Raw genomic sequence first — 23,953 nt, forward strand, 5'->3', positions numbered from 1 at the left:
AAATAATTATAAACCATCCGAATGTGTCGCGATCGATGAAAGCATGATAAAATTCAAAGGTCGCAGTTCTCTGAAGCAGTACATGAGGCATTCTCTGAAAAAAAAGCCACTGGAAAAAAAAAGTTCTTTATTTTTTTTGGGAATAATATATCTTATAGTATATGTAAAAACTAAAATAAAAAATATGGTTTTAGGTCCGTGTAATGCGGGGTTGCCATACTGTCAGGGGTCAAAGTTTTTTGCAAAAAAATTTTCGAACCGCCATAACTTTTAAACGAATGAACGGATTTTAAAACACCTTAAGACTCTTTTGTACAAAATTTCTTAAACTTTAAAACTGTGTATCATAAAAAATTTTTAAATTAATATTTTATTGAAAAAAATTAAAAAAAATTTGTTTTTTGAATTTTTAACCACTTATGCCCCCTTCGATTTTTTTCAAAAATACCCCAAAATGTTCCTTATTTCATCACCTTTTTACCCCCCAAAGGGAATTTTGGGACAGCAATATTTGTATGAGTTATAAATAAAAAACCAACTCAGCGCAACGCTCTCAATCTAACCAATCTATTTGTTTGACTACAAATTGCAATAATTTATCAGAAGCTGTGAAAAGGAAGTAAAAAATAAGACAAGCAAACAGGATTCCTTAGATTTCAAGTTGTTGCTATGATGAAAAATCATTGATTTATGGACTTTTATTATCTGCATTTAGCGTAACCCAGGATTAACGACGTGGACGTAGCAGACATTTAATCCCTTTTTTATTTTTTTTATTTTTTTATTTATTTTTTTGTTTTTTTATTATTTTTAAACTTTTCTTGTATTTTTTCAATTTTATAATCGCAATCGGGCGAAGGTGGAAAATCCTATCTTACAATTCGGATGTTCTAATTTAAAAAGATAATAAAGTTCCGAAAGGTTACATAAAATTAAACGCTTTTGTACATGAACACGTTTTCCATCGGATTGCTTTACAGGAACGAAATCTTTTTTACCTGGCAAAAGACGACTATTTGTGTCCTTTTCATAAAAACTAATAACCAACGTTTTAATTTCTTCAGATAATGAATTTCCATTAATTTTATCGCTTTTTCCTTCTCTTGCTTGTTTGACAAGTTGGCGTGAACATCCAAATATCTTTGCTACTTTTCTTTCTCCCCATGAATCTGGTACAAGTTTTAATAATTCATACTTTTCAAATCTACTAATCTGTGGATCATTGAATTTATTTTTTAATTTTTCAATAATTTGCAACAAATCAGCGGAATCATTACCGTTATTAGTAGATTTATCATCTTTAGCAAAAGAACAATCTGAATCAGATTCGTTCTCACAATCAGATTCAGATTTATTCTCAGACTCAAATTCGTTCTCAATCTTAAATTCTTCCAAATTCTTTAAATCTGTAGACGATGCAGAAGATTTAGGTTTAGATTTACATTTACCAGTAACTTTAGGCCAACCTTCTTTCACAAGCTGTTTACGACATTTATCACACAAATACAAACTGTGAGGTACGTTTTTTCCAACAATTTTTCCACTATTGACCTTACGTACATTCTTATTTTTATGATATTCATATTGAAAAGGCATAATTAGTAAAAGGCATAATTAAAAAAAAACCATATAATAAGTAGTGAAAAAAAAATACTTACTGTAGAAAACTCTTTCAATGCGATAATCGTAGAAAATGTTACACTTTGTTAGGCACGGTACTTATAATACGCGTGAATAAACTCGGTTGTAAGAAGGCATACAGCATAGCCACCTAGCGGAATTTTAGGGTACTTGAATTCTCCAATTTAAACTATGTAGTTAGTATTGGACAATTATCAGTATTGGACAATTTTAAGGACTTTGTTTTCCATTTATGGACATGAAATCTCTTTAATTTCTTTTACAAAATTCCTAAATAATAATTTTTCTTACATTTAGTAAAGTATGATGGAAAAAGATAATAATATAATGCAGTAGGGATGATAGTAGAGCATTTCCTTGGATTAAGAGCGTTGCGCTGAGTTGGTTTTTTATTTGTAACTCATACAAATATTGCTGTCCCAAAATTCCCTTTGGGGGGTAAAAAGGTGATGAAATAAGGAACATTTTGGGGTATTTTTGAAAAAAATCGAAGGGGGCATAAGTGGTTAAAAATTCAAAAAAAAAATTTTTTTAATTTTTTTCAATGAAATATTAATTTAAAAATTTTTTATGATACACAGTTTTAAAGTTTAAGAAATTTTGTACAAAAGAGTCTTAAGGTGTTTTAAAATCCGTTCATTCGTTTAAAAGTTATGGCGGTTCGAAAATTTTTTTGCAAAAAACTTTGACCCCTGACAGTATGGCAACCCCGCATTACACGGACCTAAAACCATATTTTTTATTTTAGTTTTTACATATACTATAAGATATATTATTGCCAAAAAAAATAAAGAACTTTTTTTTTCAAGTGGCTTTTTTTTCAGAGAATGCCTCACATGCCGAAAAAACCTATCAAGCGGGGTTACAAGGTTTGGATGAAATGTGCTCAGTCGGGATACTGTTTGGATTTTGATATATATGTAGGTAAAAAAGGTACTTCTGTGGAGACAGATCTAGGTGCCAAGGTTGTAAAAAACTTTTGCGAAAGCCTTGAAGGGAAAAACCATAAGGTATTTTTTGACAATTATTTCAATGGCTACCCTTTGCAAGTACATCGAAAGGAAAAAAAAGTTTTGTCTTGCGGAACTGTGAACTCAAACAGAAAGTTTTTGCCAGTACTAAAAGATGATAAACAATTGCGAAGAGGTCAACATGACTATAAAATAAGTGACTCAAATATAAGCCTTTTAAAATGGAATGACAAACGGTCCGTTTTTATTCTCTTGAACTATCTAAACCCACAAGATGTGGAACAAGTTACTCGCAGGGAACGTGATGGAAGTGCAGTTAGGATCGATTGCCCTCTGGCTGTAAAGAAATACAACAGCAATATGAACTTCGTTGATAAATTAGATCAATTAAAAGTGTGTTAGTCCATCGACTGATAATCCCAAAAGTGGTGGCACCGAATTTTTTTTCATTTCTTGGATTGCTGCGTTATCAATAGCTATATAGCTTACAAAGAGCTTCTGATTAACAGACCTCATTTGGATGAGTTGACATTGAAGGACTTTCGGCGATCAATTTATCAGGGGCTGTTAGCACCTTGCTACGTAAACAAGCGAGCTCCAGGAAGTTCCACGATCAACAATGGATCAAGCGCAAGATCTCCTGTACCATTTGCTATAAAACGGTATAAGCCTAGCGTGCCTGCTGAAATCCGCCATGAGAGTAATCGACACCAACCGCTTAGAGGCACACCTAGAAGATGCGACTTTTGCAGTACCAAAAGCGTCCCTGTCCGCACAGTATGGCAATGCAGAACATGCCACGTTCCACTTTGCCTCCGAAAAGGAAAGGCATGTTTTTCAGATTTTCACAAGAAATAATTATTTGTAAATTTATTACCAAATTTTGTATTGCCTTTTTTCTAAAAATAAATAAAAAAGTGAAGTAATTGAGTGCACTAGTTTTAATAAATTTTTGTTCCCTTCAGTCATGGTGGTTACTGGTGGTGACCACCTTGTTTCTCAAAAACCTAACGGTAAATATTTTTTTTTTTTGCATTCGTGTGTTACTTGTATTCCATATTCACCAATTAACAACAAAAAATAAATTTTTTATGTCGCAGTAAAGAGCGTGACGGAAAGAGTTAAAGTTTGAAGTACAGGAGCGAGCGGACCAGTCTCTACATAGTAGGCTGTAGAAGCTATAGTATGGGAATTTCCGCATGAAATTTTCACAGTATTTTTATAAGATACTATACTTTCGAAAAGTCGAAAAAACAAAAAGTCGATTTTTTGAAATTTCTAGACCACCGGGTCAAATTTAATAGCTTTCCTAAGTTCGTTCATCCGTGTTTTTTGTTATCCTTAAAAAAAACCGTTTTAATTTAAAAAACCAAAAACTGTTTTGCTTGAAATTTTTTTTTTTATTTGTTTTTTTTTAACAAACAAAATTCGTTTTTATATTTGTTTATGTTGCCTTCTGGAAAATATAACATAATTTCTATTCCAAAAAAAAAAATTCTAGTCGAGTATAAAAATATTTTTTTTTACAACTGCCTTAAATTCGTTTCCATTTCTACTCCAAAACAACATCTGTTCGTCGTTTATAAAAACATGATTCAATATAAAAGGTTTGCTCAGTAAGCAGCTTTCTCGTTCTCTCTTGACAACTCAGCTCCCTTAGCAAGACACTGGGTTGCTAGCTCTAGAAATTTTTAGTAAAATTGGAGGAAAAGTAAAATTTGTAGAAAAAACATTTCATCTTCAATATGGTCTGCTTACGAGCAACAACTCGCTTAAGAATTTTCATTGGTATGTTCAGGACTATGGTAGTATGACATAGAGTACATACCGCTTAAGTCAGGACATGATAGAGTATTTGGCGTAATCCAGGATCGATGAGGGGAGAATTCACAAAGCTTTATTTCTTATGATGTTGTGATTTAGAAGGAATTCATGTTTTGCAAAGAGCTAGCATTTCCCAAAGAGTTACGACAGGGAGAATAATGGGATAGTGCCGACGCAATCGATAACATTGCATATCTCATTATAAAAAAGTTGGGATTGACGGAATTTGCTTCCAATGAGACTAACTTCCCATGGATGGATGAAGTGTCCGAAGGAGGCTTAGCAAAGCACAGTACCTGCATGAAAAAACTTCTCATAAAAAAACTGTAGGCCCTTCCATTTGTGGAACAACATCAAGACCCGCGCTACAAACGCTACAAATAGGAGGAGGATCTCGGCCAAGCACCTAACAGAATTGTACGTGGCAATTATTTATTTTTAACAAAATAGTTTCATATTTGCGAAACTTCACAACTTCGCGATCGGTTTTAAATTTAAAAACTAATTCACAAAATAAAATCTGGAATTAAGTCAAATAATTTCTTGTTTTAAAATTAGAGGGCCAATAAGCAATTTCCGCTAATAACTTCTATTTGTACCATTATTTACATTCAAATATTAATTAAAATTTAGTTTCTAAACCGTTCGCAGTTTTTTTCCATTTGAGTAAGAAAATACTTTTTTGCTACCATTTACCAAAAAGGATTTAATATTTTCCACTTTATTCATCTTCTTATATACAACCTTTTGTAAGGAAGTGTTAAAAATCGAATTTCACTAGTGAGCAAACCTTTAATAATTGAATCATATAAAGAGAAGTTTTCTCTCAAAAAACATCTATTCTAGGTCAAAAATGCCTTTCTCTAAAAAAAATTGCTCCTATTACAACAATATAACAACAAAACGAGCTTATTTCTATTCCAAAAACAAAAACTTTTATCTTTTACTTTTTACAACAAAATATTACTCGGAAAAGACTCCCCAGTGAACATTTTTTCCCCCTTTTAAAACAAATGGTTTCTATTTCAATACTAATACAACTACCTCAAACTCGTTCATGTGTATTTCTTTATCTTTTTCAAAATATGAATTTTTTCCCAACACAAAATCCTTTGTTCAATTTACAAAAAGAAGTCCTCACTTCCAAAAAAAGCACCGTAGAAAACTTCGAATATTTGCGGACCACCCCAATGTACATGCGGATATACATACAAATACGTATGTATTTATATATATTAATGTATTCTAAATCTGGCAGCTGATACAGGATATATTCGTCATACGTATACGTATATGTACATATGTATGTAAGTATTGGTTAAAAACCGCTTACGAGTACATATATATCAAACTAATTGGGAATACTCTAAAGAGTTTCCCTTAACATGCACACATACATATACACATATACATACATGCATAATTGTGTATATAGTATATTTGTTTGTAAATATTGCATACAAGCTTTGTGAGCACAGACTTTCCGCTTGAAAACCCGAATATGAATTTATTTGAACTTGAAGTACGGAGAATAAACGAAACCTATAGCTAAGACCTGAAAAACCACCACGTAGTAGTGACCTTAGCATTTGGGATTGTTATAGGTCAGTTCGGGTGAGCCACAATTGAAATTTGCTACTGATTTTATGCACATCTTAGTAGTGCTCGGTAAGCTTTGTAGGAGCTAAAATTGATTGATTGATTACACAATGCGAAAAAAACCACTTTTGTTTTTGTTACTAATGAAACATTTTACGTGCATGTGAAACAATAGATTTTGTGTAGTAATTTTGCATATTAAGTTTCTCATTTGCTCATCAGTTTAATTTTTTAAAGGACTTTAAACTTTTTAAGGTCGAAACTTTCAAAAAATACTCTAAAATATTTATGCCTACTCTGTGCTATTGGTATGAATAGTAAACGAAAGAGGATATATTTAGCTATTAACCAAATTCCTATTTAATTTTCATCATCGGTATTCTTGCAAAAAAATACTTGAATTTCCACCTAAGAAAAATAGTCAACTTTCCTCCTATGAATTAAAATATACGCATTTTCATTCATTTAGTAGCTCGATATATCCTTTGCCGCTTGCTTTCGGTTTCTCCGTAAAAATATGACCCAATGATGGTTTTGGCGTAAATGCCGGCCCAAGCAGTTAATTTCCGGTCATACAATGGCCTTTCATGGATCTCGTGTGGATACTCAGTTACCCAAATACGAGAGAGGCTGAAATGTACCTCGTCAGTCATTAAAATTTGCTTCAAAAAGTTTATTGGATTCAGTGTCAACCATTCGAGCGACTATTTGGCCGTATTCCAAGCGACGTGAATGGTCTGTCGGCAATATTCTTTGTGTCAATTGAACTTTATACGGAAACAAACTTAAATGATCCTTTAAAACGCGCCGCATTGTGGTTTCACTGACGCCAAAATGCTAAGCGCGACGACGATACGACACTGTTGGCTCCTGGGCAACGCTCTCCCTCACTGCTACAACAAGTTCATTGGAACGTCTTGGTCGTTGATGAACGGCTAGTTGTCCCTACTCAAAAAAATTCGGCGCCTGTTTGCCGCGATACTTTTTGCGATATGCGCGTTGAGTTAGAACAATAGAACGACTATTTTCGATGTATAGCGCCACTATTTCATTGTTTCGGTGTAAAGCGATCCGTGGTTGAAATTGTACTGAATTGAAGTATCGAAAACATGTATGTTGAAGTCGATAGGTTGGTAAATGGCAAAGTTATTCAGCGTTTACATACCGACATAAAAGATGGCGCACCCTGTAGTTTTATTAGAGGTTTGCACTTCGACTTAATGGTCTTTTGTGCCCTGATGTTACACATACATTTAGAGAAATTGAGTGATATGTTGTCGAGTCAGCTAGCTGGATAAAAGGTGCTCCACATACATGTACCTAAAACTAATAGGACTATGAATAAGTTCCTTGCGGTTTTACAACAGATGGCGTAACTTGATTATTATTCCATCGATCCACATTTCCAAACATTCATTGGAGAGCTACTGTCGTAAGGCACAAACGTCAGTATAAGTTTTTTATTTGAAGCGTAAACAACAATATTTTTACCACACTTGAAAATGTCGAATTTCGTGCCAAATAATGTGTTTTTGCGGGGAATTCTTCTTCATTATTTTAATATGAAGAAAAAAGCAGCCGAAAGTCATCGTATCTTGGTGGAAGTTTATGGTGAGCATGCTCTAGCTGAGCGAACGTGCCAGAAGTGGTTTGCACGCTTTAAAAGTGGTGATTTTGGCTTGGAAGACGAAGAACGCGAGGGTGCGCCGCCAAAGTTCATGGATACCGAATTGGAGGAATTGCTCGATCAAGATCCGGCTCAAACGCAAGAAGAGGTTGCAAAAACTTTGGGAGTTGATCAATCAACCATTTCCAAACGTTTAAAAGCCATGGGAATGATCCGAAAGGTAGGCCATTGGGTGCCGTATGAATTGAAGCCAAGAGACGTTGAACGCCGTTTTATGGCATGCGAACAACTGCTTCAACGGCACAAAAGAAAGGGTTTTTTGCATCGAATTGTGACTGGCGATGAAAAGTGGGTCCATTACGACAATCCAAAACGTCGGGCAACGTATGGATACCCTGGCCATGCTTCAACATCGACGTCGGCGCAGAATATTCATGGCCTGAAGGTTATGCTGTGTATCTGGTGGGACCAGCTGGGTGTTGTGTATTATGAGCTACTGAAATCGAATGAAACGATTACGGGGGATGTCTACCGACGACAATTGATGCGTTTGAGCCGAGCACTGCGAGAAAAACGGCCGCAATACGCCGATAGCCACGACAAAGTTATTTTGCAACATGACAATGCTCGGCCACATGTTGCACAAGTGGTCAAAACATACTTAGAAACGCTCAAATGGGATGTCCTACCCCACCCGCCGTATAGTCCAGACCTTGCGCCATCCGATTACTATCTCTTCCGATCGATGCAACATGGCCTGGCTGACCAGCACTTCCGTAATTACGATGAAGTCAAAAAATGGATCGATTCGTGGATTGCGGCAAAACCGACCGAATTTTTCACAAAGGGAATCCGTGAATTGCCAGAAAGATGGGAAAAAGTAGTAGCAAGCGATGGACAATACTTTGAATATTAAATTTGTAACCATTTTACGTCAATAAAGTTTCAAATTTCGAAAAAAAACCGCACGAACTTAACCATAGTCCTATTAGCTGATAACGTATTAGTTTCATATAAAGGTTAAAATTGTGAGTTAAATTTTTAATTTTGCTGTCCCAACTTTTCTTTATCGCAATTTCGCAATTTTGTTAAGCATACATACGAATATCGCCTTCAGAATAAAAGAAGGTGGTTTTTGGAACGCTTTGATGTTGGTACTATTTATGTTAGTTTAGACAGCCAAAGACTTACTAGCAACTCATCAAATTTTACTACCGCTACCCTAGACTTCAGAATAGAATTTGAGGTAAAGTTACCCTTGCGCAAGGAATAAGACTTGAATTCAGTAGTCAAAGAAAGTACAACTGCACTTTGCACTGACGGATCCAAGAAAGATTGCGGCGTCGGCGCCGGTGTATATTTCAAAGACCTCGAAACTTCCAGCTCTCTTCGCTTGGGGTATTGGAATAGTATTTTTCAAGCAGAAGCTCTCTGAATAAGGGAAGCTTGTACGATAATTAGGAACCAACCACAACAACTATCGGAAGTATGTATTTTTTCAGTTAGTCAAGCAGCCATCTTAGCTTTAAAGTCACCTCTAACCAATTGTTGTATAAAATCGTCAGGCAACGCACAGAAAACTTAATACTTTAGCGCGCAACAAAGACATCATCATTATCTGGGTACCTGGTCATAGGAGCTTAGAAGGAAATGATAAAGCTAATGAACTGGGAAGACATGGGGCATCCTATAACGAATCCAAAGCGTTAGAAATAGGGTGTCCCCAAGGCGTGTGCAAAAGCGAGATCCTCTCGCTATTCCAGAAGCAGACTGTTGACAGGTGGACTAACACGGATACCTGCAAAATAACTAAACAAACCTGGCTCAATTTCAACAAATCCAAAACTGATGAGTGCTTAAGAAAGCCATGAGCACACATATTCAGAATTACGTCAACAATAACCGGCCACTGGCCTTTGGGAGACTATGCCAGGAAGATGAGGTGACGGTGCAACAATAGATGTAGAAACAGCAGTCAAAGGAAACCGTTCTTCACTATCTGCCTGAGTGCCCATTTCTGGATGATTTGCGACATAGGATGCTAAGGGAATTCTCGCTGGCAAGAAATTGCAGAAAAGAAAATAGACGACATAGGTAGAATAATAGTCAAATCAAGATGCTTCGGCTTACAGGGTCCGACACTCGAAATGTAACCAATTAAAAAGGTCATTATTTTAGATTATAAAAGATAACTTTTATTCAATTCAAGGTAAAAATGTGCGAAAATAATAAAAAATTAAGAACCTTTTGCCTTGACTATGGCCTTGAGATGCTCCAGAAACGAGTCGTAAGCTGTCCGAATCTGACTTCAGGTATTTTGGCCCACTCGCTGACAATGGCTTTTTTCAGCGACTCAAAACTGGTGAATCTTTTAGTTCATAGCTTCCTCTCCAAAATGGCGCATAAAGAATAATCCATCATATTTGCGCCTGGTGAATTTCAGAGCCATTGTGTAGACGTTATGAAGTTCGGAACGTTGTTTTTTAGCCATTCTTGGTTCACTTGAGCTTTGTGAGACGGTGCCGAATCCTGTTGAAACGTCCCTGGTTTGCCAACGAAATGGTTGTCTGATCACGGCTTCTAAGCAACCTTTTGATTACTTTCCCGATAATATTTTGCATTTACTTTGACGCGAGCCTCGATGAAAACGATTGGAGAGCGCTCATCTGCGGTTACAGCAGCCCAAAGCATTACCTGTGCTGCCGGCGGGTGCTGCCTCCTGTTGGCAAATCGATGACTCAAATTCTCGTATCAACGGTCGGTCAAATAAACCTTATGGTTTTGGGAGTTTACGAATTGCTCAAAAAAAAAAAAATTTCTCGTCAGAAAATGGCCGCTTTCGGCCAAGCGAAGCAACTTCTTCGCTCTCTCAAGTCTGAGTTGTTGCTGCTTTGGTGTGAGATCATGCGCCTTTTGGATCGTGTAAGACTTGACCTTAAGACCATTTTTCAGTATGTGGCCGATGTTATGGTTAGATATTTTCAGTTCTTTCGCCATTTGATTGGCACTTCGTTGGGGACTCCGCTCAAGTCACTTCTTCTCTTCTTGAACCATTTCTCGTAACGTTGCAGTCTCTTGATGACCACCTCCACGACGTTTTGCAATGCTACCATTATCATTGCGACAAGTAATGGTGCAATAAACTAAAACTTTATTTACTTTAAAGTGCTCGAGCTCACGAAGAATCGCTGGTTGGGATTTTCCAGCCAAATAAAATGCAGTCACGCTATTGCGTTTGAAATCCATTCCTTATTTCTTTCTTCGCGTTTACTCTTGGTAAAATGCTTAGCTGCGCGAGCGGTCTGAAGTTGGTTACACTTCGAATGTCGGACCCTATATAAAAAGCAGTGGTTTTTCAAGTGGTGTATCAAAATGGCATTCTTTGTGCTGATTGGGTCTGGGCTGTGTCACTCAGACAACACCTCTGCCACCATTGCCAGCATACATGTAATAGTGTTTTAAATGAGTTTTTTTTAATGCATATGCCACTAGAAACAAAATGACTTGCCTGCCAGTTGACTTCTACACTAGTCCACTCTGAGCTAAGAAGTAGCGTGTCAACTGGTCCCTATAGTTCTACCGCGAAACCTACCTACTCAACTCCCTTATGAGACTCATCCTTTTGTACTTAACATGTAATACATCGCCAATCCTTTTAAGGCAAATGGTCTCAGGACAATACAACTTTCGACTTAACAGCAGTTAATGAATTTTTACGCTTGAACGCTTTGTATTTACTTCAAATAGCTAATTGTCTGTAAGTATTTGGTTTTCTGCTAGTTTGTGCAAGTGCAAACATGGTTGGTAAACGCTTTTTTCGGCAGTGCTACTTTGCTCTGTCACACCAAATTAACTATGTTGTACGTTGTATGGCTGTGTAAACAGAAGTGGGGTTATGATGTTTGCTACTTTCAGATAAGGAACTTTCTTTCTCTCCAATTCCGTTGTTTTATTAGTTGTTTAAATAGTTTTGCAGGAAACCCTTTTCTGCGGGAAAAATTTTAGTTAATTTAGTTAATTAATCTTTTTCGCTATAATTGATGAGAGCTATCCATGCCTATTATACCTGAGAAAAATAATGTGCACATAGGCACCTAGCGTTTCCCTGAACTGGAACAACCATTTGTGGAACAACTTCAAGACGCACGCCACCAATGGGAGGAGGAGCTGGGACAAATACGCGAAAAGGGTGTAAACGTCAATTGCATATAAGTTTTTATGTATGTGTATATATATAATCCCAAAAGGGCTTTCTATTTCTGATAGAATAAATGAGTAATGTGTCCACAAGTCAAAACGCAACTTACTCTGCCTCCGTCAATCAAAAAAATCAACGCTTTCTAAATAAATCACCGCGACAGCAAATCCACAGGAGCTCTCACTTAACGCCGAAAGAAGGTCAGTAGAAGACAAATCAAGTTCATTAGTCTCTTTAAACTGCAAACTTGATTATCCATCCAAAAGAAGTGGCTGTCCAAAGGCAATGAGTTTGTAGGGCGAGAAAATTATTCTTAATTCTTGTAAATAGATTTATCAAAATTTGAACTTTATAACTTTTACTTACTTCATCAACTTATACATACATACATATACACCTTAGTAACACAGAAAAAAAACATAAATGTAGTTGTGTTGGATGTCTTGAATGGGCAGCGTAGGGTAGGCAGAGCATTGCTCGCTTTGTGGCAATCACATTCGACCGGTTCAAGGTCAAGTTTGAGAAATCACATTTTTGTTGCTTGACATTTCATAGAATTTTTAAGTTTTCACAATTTCATAATTCATCATCTACCCACCTACCATATTTTCACATGCACACAAACACTTTATTATTTATTGAAGGGCATTTTCACATTTGGTAAAACGCCTGGGCGTATAAATTCGCTTGCACAAACACAAACAGGCGCACATGTATGTATTTCCAAGCAGAAGACTCTGTGCAACCCTCCAATCAACACTCGTTGCGCTGATTAAAAATTTTCTTTGATTTTATTTCATTCTTTGCTGACCTTCGCTCGTCATGTACAGTGTTGCCCACCTAGCGCTTTTGCGCAAAATCTAGGGATTTATGAATGCCGTAACGAGGATAGAAATTACCTAACAGTCGGCGTTTTTTTTTAATCAAAAATTGTAGGTTTTAGCTTTGGAGTTTGGCTCTCGAACGAGATTCACTTGAGCATGTGGGGGTGCACACGACAGCGAAGTAAGTGAAATAAAAAGACATTTATTTTCATAGAGAACTGATGACAGTCATATTGTGATTTGATGAGTCCCGGATTATATGTCCCGCTCAATTGGGCAGCAAACATCAAATCGTTTAAAGTAAAATAATTGCCTTATCTTCCTTCTTTCTTCTTCCTTTTTCCTCTGTCGTCCATTTCCACTCCTGCTGGCATAGAGTCTCGTATCCTCCCCGAGGTGACCCTGTTAAGGTTAGACGACAGATCAGCGGAGGAGACTCTTGAGCCACAAGCCAGGGGGTTCCAGTATAAAGCGGCTCCCATATGCGTCTGTTCTTCCGATAAGATGCAGCGGATTGAAATTAACAGACTTTTTCGCGAAAGCTCTGAGCTTAAATTACTACTGATAATGAAATAAATAAATTTAAAAAAAGAGTTTAGAAATTTATGAAATTGATTCTGTGACACCGAAAAGTCTAGCGGAATAGAACTCGACATATTATTGAATTCTCTTAGAGCTCTGGGAATAGGAGTATTATGCGTATAATTCGTCTTAAGCAATTTAAGATGAGCAATCCTTGAGCTCTTCGCTCATCGAGCAGTGCTGTCCAAGATATTACCTGAATAGCTGGCATGGCTTTACACCTAAACTACTCCAAGGGGTACGCGATTACAATCGATAACTCCTGCTACGGCAGAAGGACATTAGATTTGGTGGTGCAAAAGTCAGATCGAAATAGAAATCTGATCATTCCTTGCCTTAAAGTGAGAAAAAGTATGCTGTGAAACCCATAGCACCGGAAGTAGTAAATATAAGCATCCGGTATAATTGTTCCTCTTTTTGATTAATGCGTAAGCGTTTCAGCGATTTGGGCCTATTTCGGCAGAGGACGCTAGTCTTCTTGCTGAGGCACCACAAGCAGATTTTTGTTTGTTTTTTTGTTCCCTGTTCACTCCTCTCGGGTACATACGGCCTCGACAAGACTCAGTCTTCCGTTGGTTTCATTAATCTGTTTTGATTTCTGATAGGGTACGTGATTACCCTACCGTACGTACGCCCTACCAGTCCTAAGTAGTGGGAATGTCCATCTGTCGTTTCTTAGGAACAACGCCTTCTAACTGTTTACAACGCCATCTGTATCTCACATTTTTCTGTCCGAAGGATCACACAGATGGTTTACGACTTCGCTAAATTTCGTGTGTCTGCGCTATTACCGAGGTCGCCCGCTTCCTCTTACTGGCGTCACTGATGCAATCAGTAGATATCACATGGAAAAATTTCGGAACGGGGCACTTACATCATATAACATGAAATGAAGAGCGGAGCCGCTGGAGATTTTCGTTCCATCGTTATTCATTATCGCTAACGTCAACGCGCAGAGGCTCATCAATATTGCACAGAATATTTTTACTGAGTATTCGGTACACACAATGGGTTGGGTACTTCAACACCCATTATACTGTACTTCCAGTACAAACGCATTCCGTTTTTATTTAAAGATTGGGAGCGTCTCACCGTCGCTCTCATTTAAACGATTGTCCATTATCGGAAACCAAAAGAAGGTGGTCTCTGACTACTAACTGCAGGGTCTCCAAAACGCTGGGACCAAAACTGAATCTTAAAAGCACAAAACGGCTACATGGATTCAACAGATTAACTACCTGCATTCTCACACGTGTAATGGCTGTACCTCACAATGAATTTTGCAAGAGTTGTGGAGATGAAGAGGAAATTGAGTCATTAAAACACCTCTGTAAATGTTCTGCACATCAAAGAAGCTGTGCCAAAAATCCTGGCGATTATTTCTTTGAAGATCTGGGAAATTTGCAAAATGCGAAGGATTAGTTAGTTCTTCATCTTGATTGGGGTGATAACCGGCTACGCGATTTTGGCCGAGTTTAACAGAGCGCGCCAGTCGTTTCTTGCTCGTACTAACCGGCGCCAATTGGACACACCAAGTGAAGCCAAGTCTTTCTCCACCTAATCTTTCCTATACAGAGGAGGCCTTAAAAAGATCTAAATTGTTTAAGCAACTTAGTTTGAAGATAGAAATCAACTGCAGATATCACAATAGACCTTAGGGCCAGCGAGTATGTTGCTTTGGATAAGCAATCTGGCTAACCTAACCTAACCTACTTATTATCATCATTCCTTCGTCTCTGTTGCGGAGCATAGGGCCAAAATAAAATTTTTACATTTTGTGCTATTCCCGGACATATTTTTTAGTTGCTGCCAGGTCATTGTTTTGACCAAAGCTTTGTATTTCTGTTTTTCTGCGCTGTCCTTGGGAGTTTCGGTCCAGCGTTTGTCTGCTGATTTCAGTGCCACCTTTTCGTAGGGTATGGCCAAGCCATCTCGATTAACGTTCTCTTATTTCAGTTGCGATTGGTTTTCGATGGCAGCGTTGTTGTAATTCGGTGTTAGATGTCCAGTAGAATGCGCCTTCAGCAGCGGCTCACGAACACTTGAAGCTTCTGTACAATTTCCGCAGACAGACACCATGTTTTACAGGCGTAGATCAGAACCGATTTAACATTGGAGTTAAAAATCCGTGTTTTTGTTGTAATGTGCATTTACTTAAACTGCCACACCGGACGAAGATTTGCAAATACATCTCTTGCTTTTTGCAATCTTGTAGATACATCCTTTTTACATCCACTTTCCACAGTGAATTGGCTTCTAAGGCATTCAAAAACGTTTACATTCTCAATATTTTCCCCTCCGATATTGTAAAATCCAACGGCACTAGAGTGTTTTACGAGATCATTCAACTTGCTTTGCTTATCCGATTGGCGTTGAGAGAATAGAACGATGTCATCAGCAAAATCTAGGTCTTCGAGATGTTCCATTGAAATCGGTTGACATAGCATTCCTCTTTTTCCTGCATTGTCGATTGATGTAGTTAGCATCTCATCAGTGACAACAAGGAAAAGAAGTGGCGACAGAATACAGCCCTGTCTTACGCGAGCATCGGTTTGAACGGCATCCGAAAGATTCCATCATAAGGAGATGGAGAGATTCGGCACTCGAAGGCTTCGTATTGCGCCTTTATTAAGGCGGCAATATTGTCAGGAACTCCTTTTCGTAGTAAGGCACACCACATGTATTCATGTTTAAGTCGAACAAAAGCTTTTCCATAATCAACCTAACCTACTGCGCAGTCGAAAATTAAATCACGATTTAGATTAAAAAGTTAAAATTATTTTCAGAAAAAATACTCACATTCTAAGTAAGAAAAACATCGGATCAGAAAATCGATTTCTAAAAGTGTATCGGTCGTAGCCATCCTCAGCTGGTGCAAATAAATTGAATAAACTTCCCCCATATACACGCAATATCTGAAGAAATTCCCATCGCAATTGAAATAACCATAAACTTTAAAACCATATTTCAGATCTTGAAAGAAGCTTATGCATTCAGCGTATGGCATTTAACTTAGATCAATTATGAGTTTATATTTTTTAATGCATTTTTCTTTGATCCGAAAGGTATAATTTTGATACGGAACTTGAAGCACTATTTCATTCAAATTATTTGCACGATTGGCTTTGCAGCAGCCCATTCTGTCAACCGATTTTAATTTTTGCAAATTTCGAAGCTTATCTCACCACTGGTAAGTTTAAGTTGATGTTTCGACTCTTGAATTGTCTTTGGATGGTTGGCGTAATATTTCACCTTAACGGCGAACATAAAGGGTGGTTAAATTTCAAGGGCCGATGTTGAATGTGAACCACACCTAAACGTCAACGATACCGTTGGACCTCTTTCTTTGGGGTTATTTGAGAGAAAAGGTGTACGTCGATAAGCCAGCAACAATTCAAGAGCTAAAGGATGAGATAATTCGGCACAGTAACGGCAAACGGCATACAACCTCAATTATGCCTCAGCGTCATCGAAAATTTGGACCATCGGATGAAGGTGTGCCGCCGAGGCCGCCAATATTTTGTTCTATACGAAATTTAGCCATACCAATATTATCATAATAAAGAGGAATGACAATAATTTCTTAAAAAAATTGTATTTTGTTCAAAATGAACACCGGCCCTTGAAACTTAACCACCCTTTAGTTAAATTACAGGCCTTAATATTGTTAAATTACAGTTTCTACTCGACCTATCAACATCAGCGTTTCGACTGGTTATTCGAATTTTGATGATTTTTTAATGTCTTCAGTATTTCCCATATTTTTATTGGTGAAATATTTAAACTATAAACTGTCAGAAACACTTCTGTTTTAGTATGAAATCGGTAGTCAAAATTTAAAACGCTCAACGAATCACCCTGTATATAATTGTTTTATTTATATTTTTACTCTTTTTACGTTTATCCCCCAATTGAAGTCTTTTTCTACAAGAAAAAAACAGTTTTTGATCTAATCGTCTAATTGAAATGGTTGGCAACGCTGGCTACATGCAGCAACGTCTCGGTTTTGTCCGCTATTGTAGCGCAGTTTTCACTTATTGTATTTTTATTTTCTCTCCTCTTGTATTATTTTTGTTGTTATGCTGCCTTGCAGAAAAATTAATATCGTTACATTCCTCTAATTTTTTTCTTTACTTTCTTATTATTGATGCAGAGGCGCCGCAAATGGCTTAACAAATTGAATTATACTTATCAAGCACAAGGGAATATTTCTTGGCTAGTTGAGTTGTTTTTCTTGCTATTGTTGTTGCAGTGCGTTACGGTTGCTTCTTCTCAGAACTTTTTAATATTTCGTCAATCCACAGCTGTACTGGATATTTTCAACTGTTTAACTTTTTTACAGTTCTTCATTATCTTCTCTGTGTTCTTCTTCGTTTTTCTGGTCCTTAGTTGGTCTTTTAATTCCCCTGGCTGCTGCAAGTGTCGCTACTGTGTGTGTGTGTGCATGTCTGTGTGCCTTGTATGTCTCGTCGTAAAGTCTTCTTGGCATAATTGAATTTGAAAACTTTTTGTATTTATTTTCGACAAGTTTTATTCGCGTTGCGCACATCGACGTTGCGGTCAAGTGACAAAATCTTTAATTCGCACAATTTATTTTATTTCATTCGCTGCCATTTTTACAACCTGTCATTTGTGTTAGTGCTAAGCTGAATAAAGTAATTTATGGCTGGCAAACCAAATTTGCAGTACTCCTGAACTGTGACCCATAAAAGCGGCCTTAATTCTTTGTTGCTCGAATTCTTTGAAGGCAAATGAAAAATAAAAAAAATTAAAAAATGTCAGCAAATTCTGACAGATCTCCATCAATAATACAGCTCAAGAATTTTACGCTCTTTATTTACCCTACAAAATACATTTTTGTAAGGAAACGTCGTTCATGACTTTCGAAAGGGTGTGAGAAAATTTCCCTGAACTGGTGAAGCAGTATCATCGTGGTTACTTTGGTTTCTCTGTGGCTCAACAAGATAATGATTGGACTACTCATCAAAATGTGGTCAGCAGTATGAGTAAAGCATCTTATAGGTTGGTCAAAAAGAGCGCGATATAAGGCTTCCGGAACACTCATGATTTGGGCAGAGACGGAGATATTTGATAGAAGAACTACTTTCGACGTATCCAGATAGGGGTTCTAATATATCACTCAATATTCACTTTTTGTACTCCTATCTCCACTTCTTTACCGAGGACCTAAGAGACGTTAGCGACATGCATGGAGAAACGATAACAGAGCAAATGCAGTCCGTATGTCGGCACATTTTTGTTGGACTCTTGCAAGAGACCAGCCTTAAGTTGCATACTTAAAAAAAATATTATATTTGCCTCAAACTGTAGGAGGCTGGTTGGACTGATGACGGGCCACTTTCTTTGAGCAAAGCACCTGGAAAAGGTAGGCATCTCAGACAGTGCACACCCAGCTTGTGAAGAGGAGGATGAGACGGCGGACCACTTTCTGTGCGTCTGCCCCGCCTTCGCCCGAATCATGTTTGAGGTATTTGGCACTGATGTGTTAAGAAGCTACCACCTTGGCTCCTTGTCACCACAGATTTCTTCAGAGATCGAGTAGATTTAAAGAAAATTAGAAAGGGAGTCCGTGTGCAGTACAATGAACTTAATTGTGTCTGAGTGCTGTACTTGCTAATCTGTCCCGATAAAAAAAAAACTTCCAAAAGGATGTAATCAAAAATATTAAGTTTCTGTCACAAAAACATTTATGGCGATAAAATTATTTCTACCCCTGTTTTCCAATTTGAGGAATCAAAATAGAGAAAAAGTACCAAAAATAAGTATCCGACAAATTAAAGTTTAATTTTTAATTTCAGTGAAATTTTCGACCAAATCGCATTTCATAAATGGTTCGCTTCATCCTGGGTTTTAAAGCTCTGGTAACTGTTGGCGTACCAATACGGCGGTCACTTAATTTGACAATTTGTTCTCCTTTTCGGTTCATACAACCGCAGTTGCATCTAAGGTCCTTAAATCGCTACCCTGTAGCACTTGGCGCATAGACAAGGAAATGTTTCTGGCGACATTTAAAGTAATTCGCTGGTCGGTTCTAGTCGCCTGACATTAGCAATTTGTAGTAAGCAAAACTTCAAAGCTGTCAGTATAGTCCCACGAGACCTGCCACGGAATGCCTCCTGATGTCTATTGCAATATTTTTAGGACAACAATTTTTAGTTTCCTTTATTGGGTCAAATTACCAATTTTTTCTGAACACAATTAACAAAGACTATAAAGATATATTATTTAAATTAAAAAGTTTATTTATTGCATAAAAAAGGGCACTTAGGTTGTCTTAGCGACTTAAGGACTTATTGCGTATTATCAAAAGGAAGCGTAGTTGTTTCTTCGTTTCTCATAGATTTTTATGAAACTAATTTTGTTGATTTCGTTTCACTTGTCGACGATAAGTGGTTTGAGATGCAGAAGGTGCGAAATATATTCCGCCGTCAGTGAATAATGAAGCGTGTTACCTATGTACTAGGGTGTCACAATTCTTTAAAGTTCGCATGGCTTGGTAGTGAAGTAGGAGCTTGTTATGGCACAGATGAAGTTGTCAAATCTCGCATTGTCAAATCAAGAGCTTCCTTTAGTATGCTCTCTTCTGAGTGGCACAATAAATACTTCAACGCTCACACAAAATTGAGGTTTTCCAAATCCAGCGTGGTATCAGTTTTGCTTTACAGCTCCTGCAACTGAAAAGTGCACAAACGCATCACTTCGACCCTCCATGTATTGGTCATACTCTACGGAAATACCAAAAATGCATTGCCCCCTTAGGTACTGAAGGGGAATACGCTTGCGAATGCTGGTCGCAAGCCTGGTAGACCAAGGAAAACTTAGAGGCGAGCTATCGAAAGCTAAGTTGGAGACACCGAAAAGAGCTGGAGTGAATTAAAGTGCATAGCAAAGAATCGCACTGAGGGGCGTGCAGGCGTGGTTATACCTGCCAGAAGAAGAAGATGATTGGAAAGTGTGCAATGAAGGCCAAGAAAAAAGTAATTAATTAGCTCACAGTGCAGCAGTTTAAAGGAAAATCTCGTAGCCATGACTATTGAAATTTTGCAAACACTTGCGAGAAAATGCTCCAGTTGTAGGCAATATATAAATATTTCATAAGCTCTACACTCTTTACCTACCGCCCGCGACAAATGATAACAAATGAATCGTTTAAGCTGCTTGACTATTTTTATATATATTTTTTGTAATTTTTTATTTGATTTAAATTTGGATATTTTGGTTTTTTTTATAATATTTTAATTTTTAGAATTTTTTTTTGTGAATTTTGACTTTCTTTTTTTGTTGCTATTTTAGTTAAAGAAATTTTGTTATGAATTTTGATATTTTTTGTTTATTTTAATTTTTAAAAATTTGTTTTTTTTTGTGAATTTTGTTTTTCTGTTTTTATTTTAGTTAAAGACATTTTCTTATTATCATAAATTTACATATATTTTTTTTTTAATTTTTATAAATTTGTTGTTTTGTGAATTTTCACATTTTGTTCTTCTTTTTATTTTAGTTAAAGAAATTTTTTTTGTTATGCATTTTGACGTTTTGTGTTTGTTTCTGTTTTCATTTTATGAATTTTGATATATATTATTTTTTTTTTAGTTTTTATAAATTTTTTTTTTTTGTGAATTTTGGCTTTTTTTTTGTTGTTAATATATATTAATTAAAAAAATATTTTTTTATATGAATTTCGATTTTTTTTAATTTTAAAAATTTGTTTTTTAAGAGTAACTCATTGTATTCCTAAAACTGTAATATACAAACTCCGTAAACATTCCATTACAGTTTCACGTGTTTTTTAGAATTTCCATAAAGATTCTTATATATATATATAGGGCTTTTCAATAGGTGCGCTTCAACTTTTTTCCGATAGGGAGGGCGAACGACTCAATATTTTTTATTTTTCGCTTGTCATTTGTAAACTTCATTAGTATACATTTCATCATGGAACGCTACACACTTGAGCAACGATTGCAAATCGTGAACATTTTTTATGAAAATAATCGTTCTGTTGCTGCCACTTTAAGAGCATTACGGCCATTTTACGGTCCATTTCACAAGCCGTCCCGTTTTGGGGTTATGTGAAGTCATTGGTCTACAGTAACAAGCCGGCGACGATTTGTGAGCTCAGAGCCAATATTGAACGCGAAATTGCTGGAATTTCGGCCGATTTATGCAAAAGAGTGGTCGAAAATTAGGTTCAACGATTGGACTTCGTAAAACGTGCAAACGGTGGTCATGCAAAAGAAATCGAATTTCATACTTAAATGTATATGTTCAAACTCGATAATAAAAATAATAATAAAAATTAGTTAAAAAGTCAAACCGTTTGTGTTTTAATCAAAAAAGTTCAAAAGTTGAAGCGCTCTTACTGAAAAACCCTATATATAATTGGCGCGTACACCCTTTTTGGGTGTTTGGCCGAGCTCCTCCTCCTATTTGTGGTGTGCGTCTTGATGTTGTTCCACAAATGGAGGAACCTACAGTTTTAAGCCGACTCCGAACGGCAGATATTTTTATGAGGAACTTCTTCATGGCAGAAATGCACTCGGAGGTTTGCCTGCCGAGGGGCGACCACTATTAGAAAAATGTTTTTCTTAATTTTGGTGTTTTCACCGAGATTCGAACCGACGTTCTCTCTGTGAATTCCGAATGGTAGTCACGCACTAACCCATTCGGCTAGGGCGGCCGCCATAAAGGTTCTTGGTATACAGTTTTATAGCTCATTAATTTTTAGCATAATAAAGTAAAAATTTTATAATATAATTCTGAAAGTTCTCGTTGAATGTTTATGATTTTTTTATAACTTGTTTCCTAATTCTTTTGTATTTTCACCATAGACCAAAGGCAGGACTTTTTTATGGGGAAAAAATGCGCAATACCGTCAATGAAAAAAAGTATAAAAAATTAACGGAATTCTTTAGCAGCTTTCAATTTTACCAACTTATAAAAATATTGTGTTATCGTTTTGTTGCAAGCTGTATATCTGTAAAAGAAGTGAAGTTCAAGTCCATTACCAGATGGAGGCAACTCTAAGTTCTTATTCTGCTCGCAAAGTTGGCGCTAAAAATAGTATCGGATGTTTTTTAGCCGCCTGGAGTTCCCATGTCTCGAGAACTATGGGTTGAAAGCGTAACATTTTTACTGATTTGGGTCATTTATTATTCGGAGTTACTGAAAAAACTAGTTAAAACTTGCACTGATCGAATTGACCATGAAACTAGTAGTGGCGACGGATATATGCCGAATGTCGTATTCAAAAAATTTATGCCAAATTATAATAAAAACAATTTATTTGAACAATACTGTTCTTCTGATTTGTATTAACATTCTAAGTTCTCAAGCTCTCGAGAAACACCCACTACTTCTAAAAGAACTTCATTTTAGTTCTTAGGGGCTTACTTATAATTAATGAATTCAGCTTATGATGCAATTTAAATTATCCGTTTATTTACATAAGTTTAGAGGAGATAAGATTGAGTAAGGCTTGATTTCATATTGTCTGAGGATGCAATGAAAAAATGGGGTATGCACAAGGGTCTCATAGGTGCCGTGTAGTTGTATGCCGTAAACTTTAAATTACTAAAGGGGATCTTTAAAGTACCGTACACGTCATACTATGCATTTCTAAGCAATTGAAAAATAGTTGATGGTATATTAATATTAAATACACCAAATATTTATTTAAACCTTAAATACTTTGCGATGAAAGACATAACAACACTTACGATATTCTGTGAATCACCAAAATACATTTTTTTTCTGGGTTTTTTATTTCAAATTTATTTTGCCATTGCTGGCCATTACTTATAATTCATAAATGACCTTTTAAAAATATTTGAAATCATTTAAGAAGCAACGTAGAATTCAGTATTGAAGGTATATTTCCTATGAAATATCCTACCTAGTAAGCAAATTTAATATTTTATAGTCGGCTCTCAGAAGAGCTGGATAGGTGTCTTCCTTTTCAAACTTAAAAAAGCACGCATTGGTGACATGAGGGAGAGAGAGACATGATCTCGGTATTTTCGGCTAAATTTTTTTAATTCCACTTTTGTTGAAGACTTCTTTAAATCGCGATAAATTTCGGCATTCGTCACGTTCTACGGAGCGCTTACCAGAGAGCGTAGGGTCTTGGACTGGACACATTGCAGAATTTCAAAATTTTAATTTGATGCTGCGCGTCAATCTAGACTAGTTTGAGCACAAATTTTACGGATGTAAGGTTGTTGTCCATTGAAAGCAAGGTTTTACGGCTTAATAGTCAAAACATTTTTCAAAATATTAATACTATGGCTTTCCCTTCGGCAAAGATTTGAGTTTTCCACTTAAGCCGTTTAGCCAAATGAATGCCTACGTATTTAGCCTTGAAATAAATGATTTTAAATAAATGGCACTACTCCAGTAGCACTAAAGCACCGTTTTGATACCATTATGAGACCTCAAACAGGCAGGTATCTACAGCCAGCCAGAGATTTTGATATAATGGAGAAGATTTATGGGATTTAGGTTGGAGCACTGCCCCAGGCTGTCGAAGAAAGGATCATCCAGTGACCTTAATCGTCTAGCTGCCAAACCCGGACATTTACAGAGAAAGCGCTCAACAGTCTCCTTATCTGAAAGGTCCCTACAGCTTCTGCAGGGGGTTACGTGGTAACCCCAGCATTTCCGCGTGTGT

At 36.7% G+C, this 23,953-nt stretch overlaps 1 protein-coding gene across 1 annotated transcript in view; it reads left to right on the plus strand.

The window, feature by feature from the left end:
* The window catches only part of LOC129251134 (uncharacterized), a 76,165-nt gene that overhangs the window by 50,506 nt on the left and 1,706 nt on the right, over positions 1-23,953 (plus strand). The window lies entirely within an intron of this gene.

The sequence above is a fragment of the Anastrepha obliqua genome, unplaced genomic scaffold (genome assembly GCF_027943255.1).
Source record: "Anastrepha obliqua isolate idAnaObli1 unplaced genomic scaffold, idAnaObli1_1.0 ptg000005lb, whole genome shotgun sequence".
NCBI lineage: Eukaryota > Metazoa > Arthropoda > Insecta > Diptera > Tephritidae > Anastrepha > Anastrepha obliqua.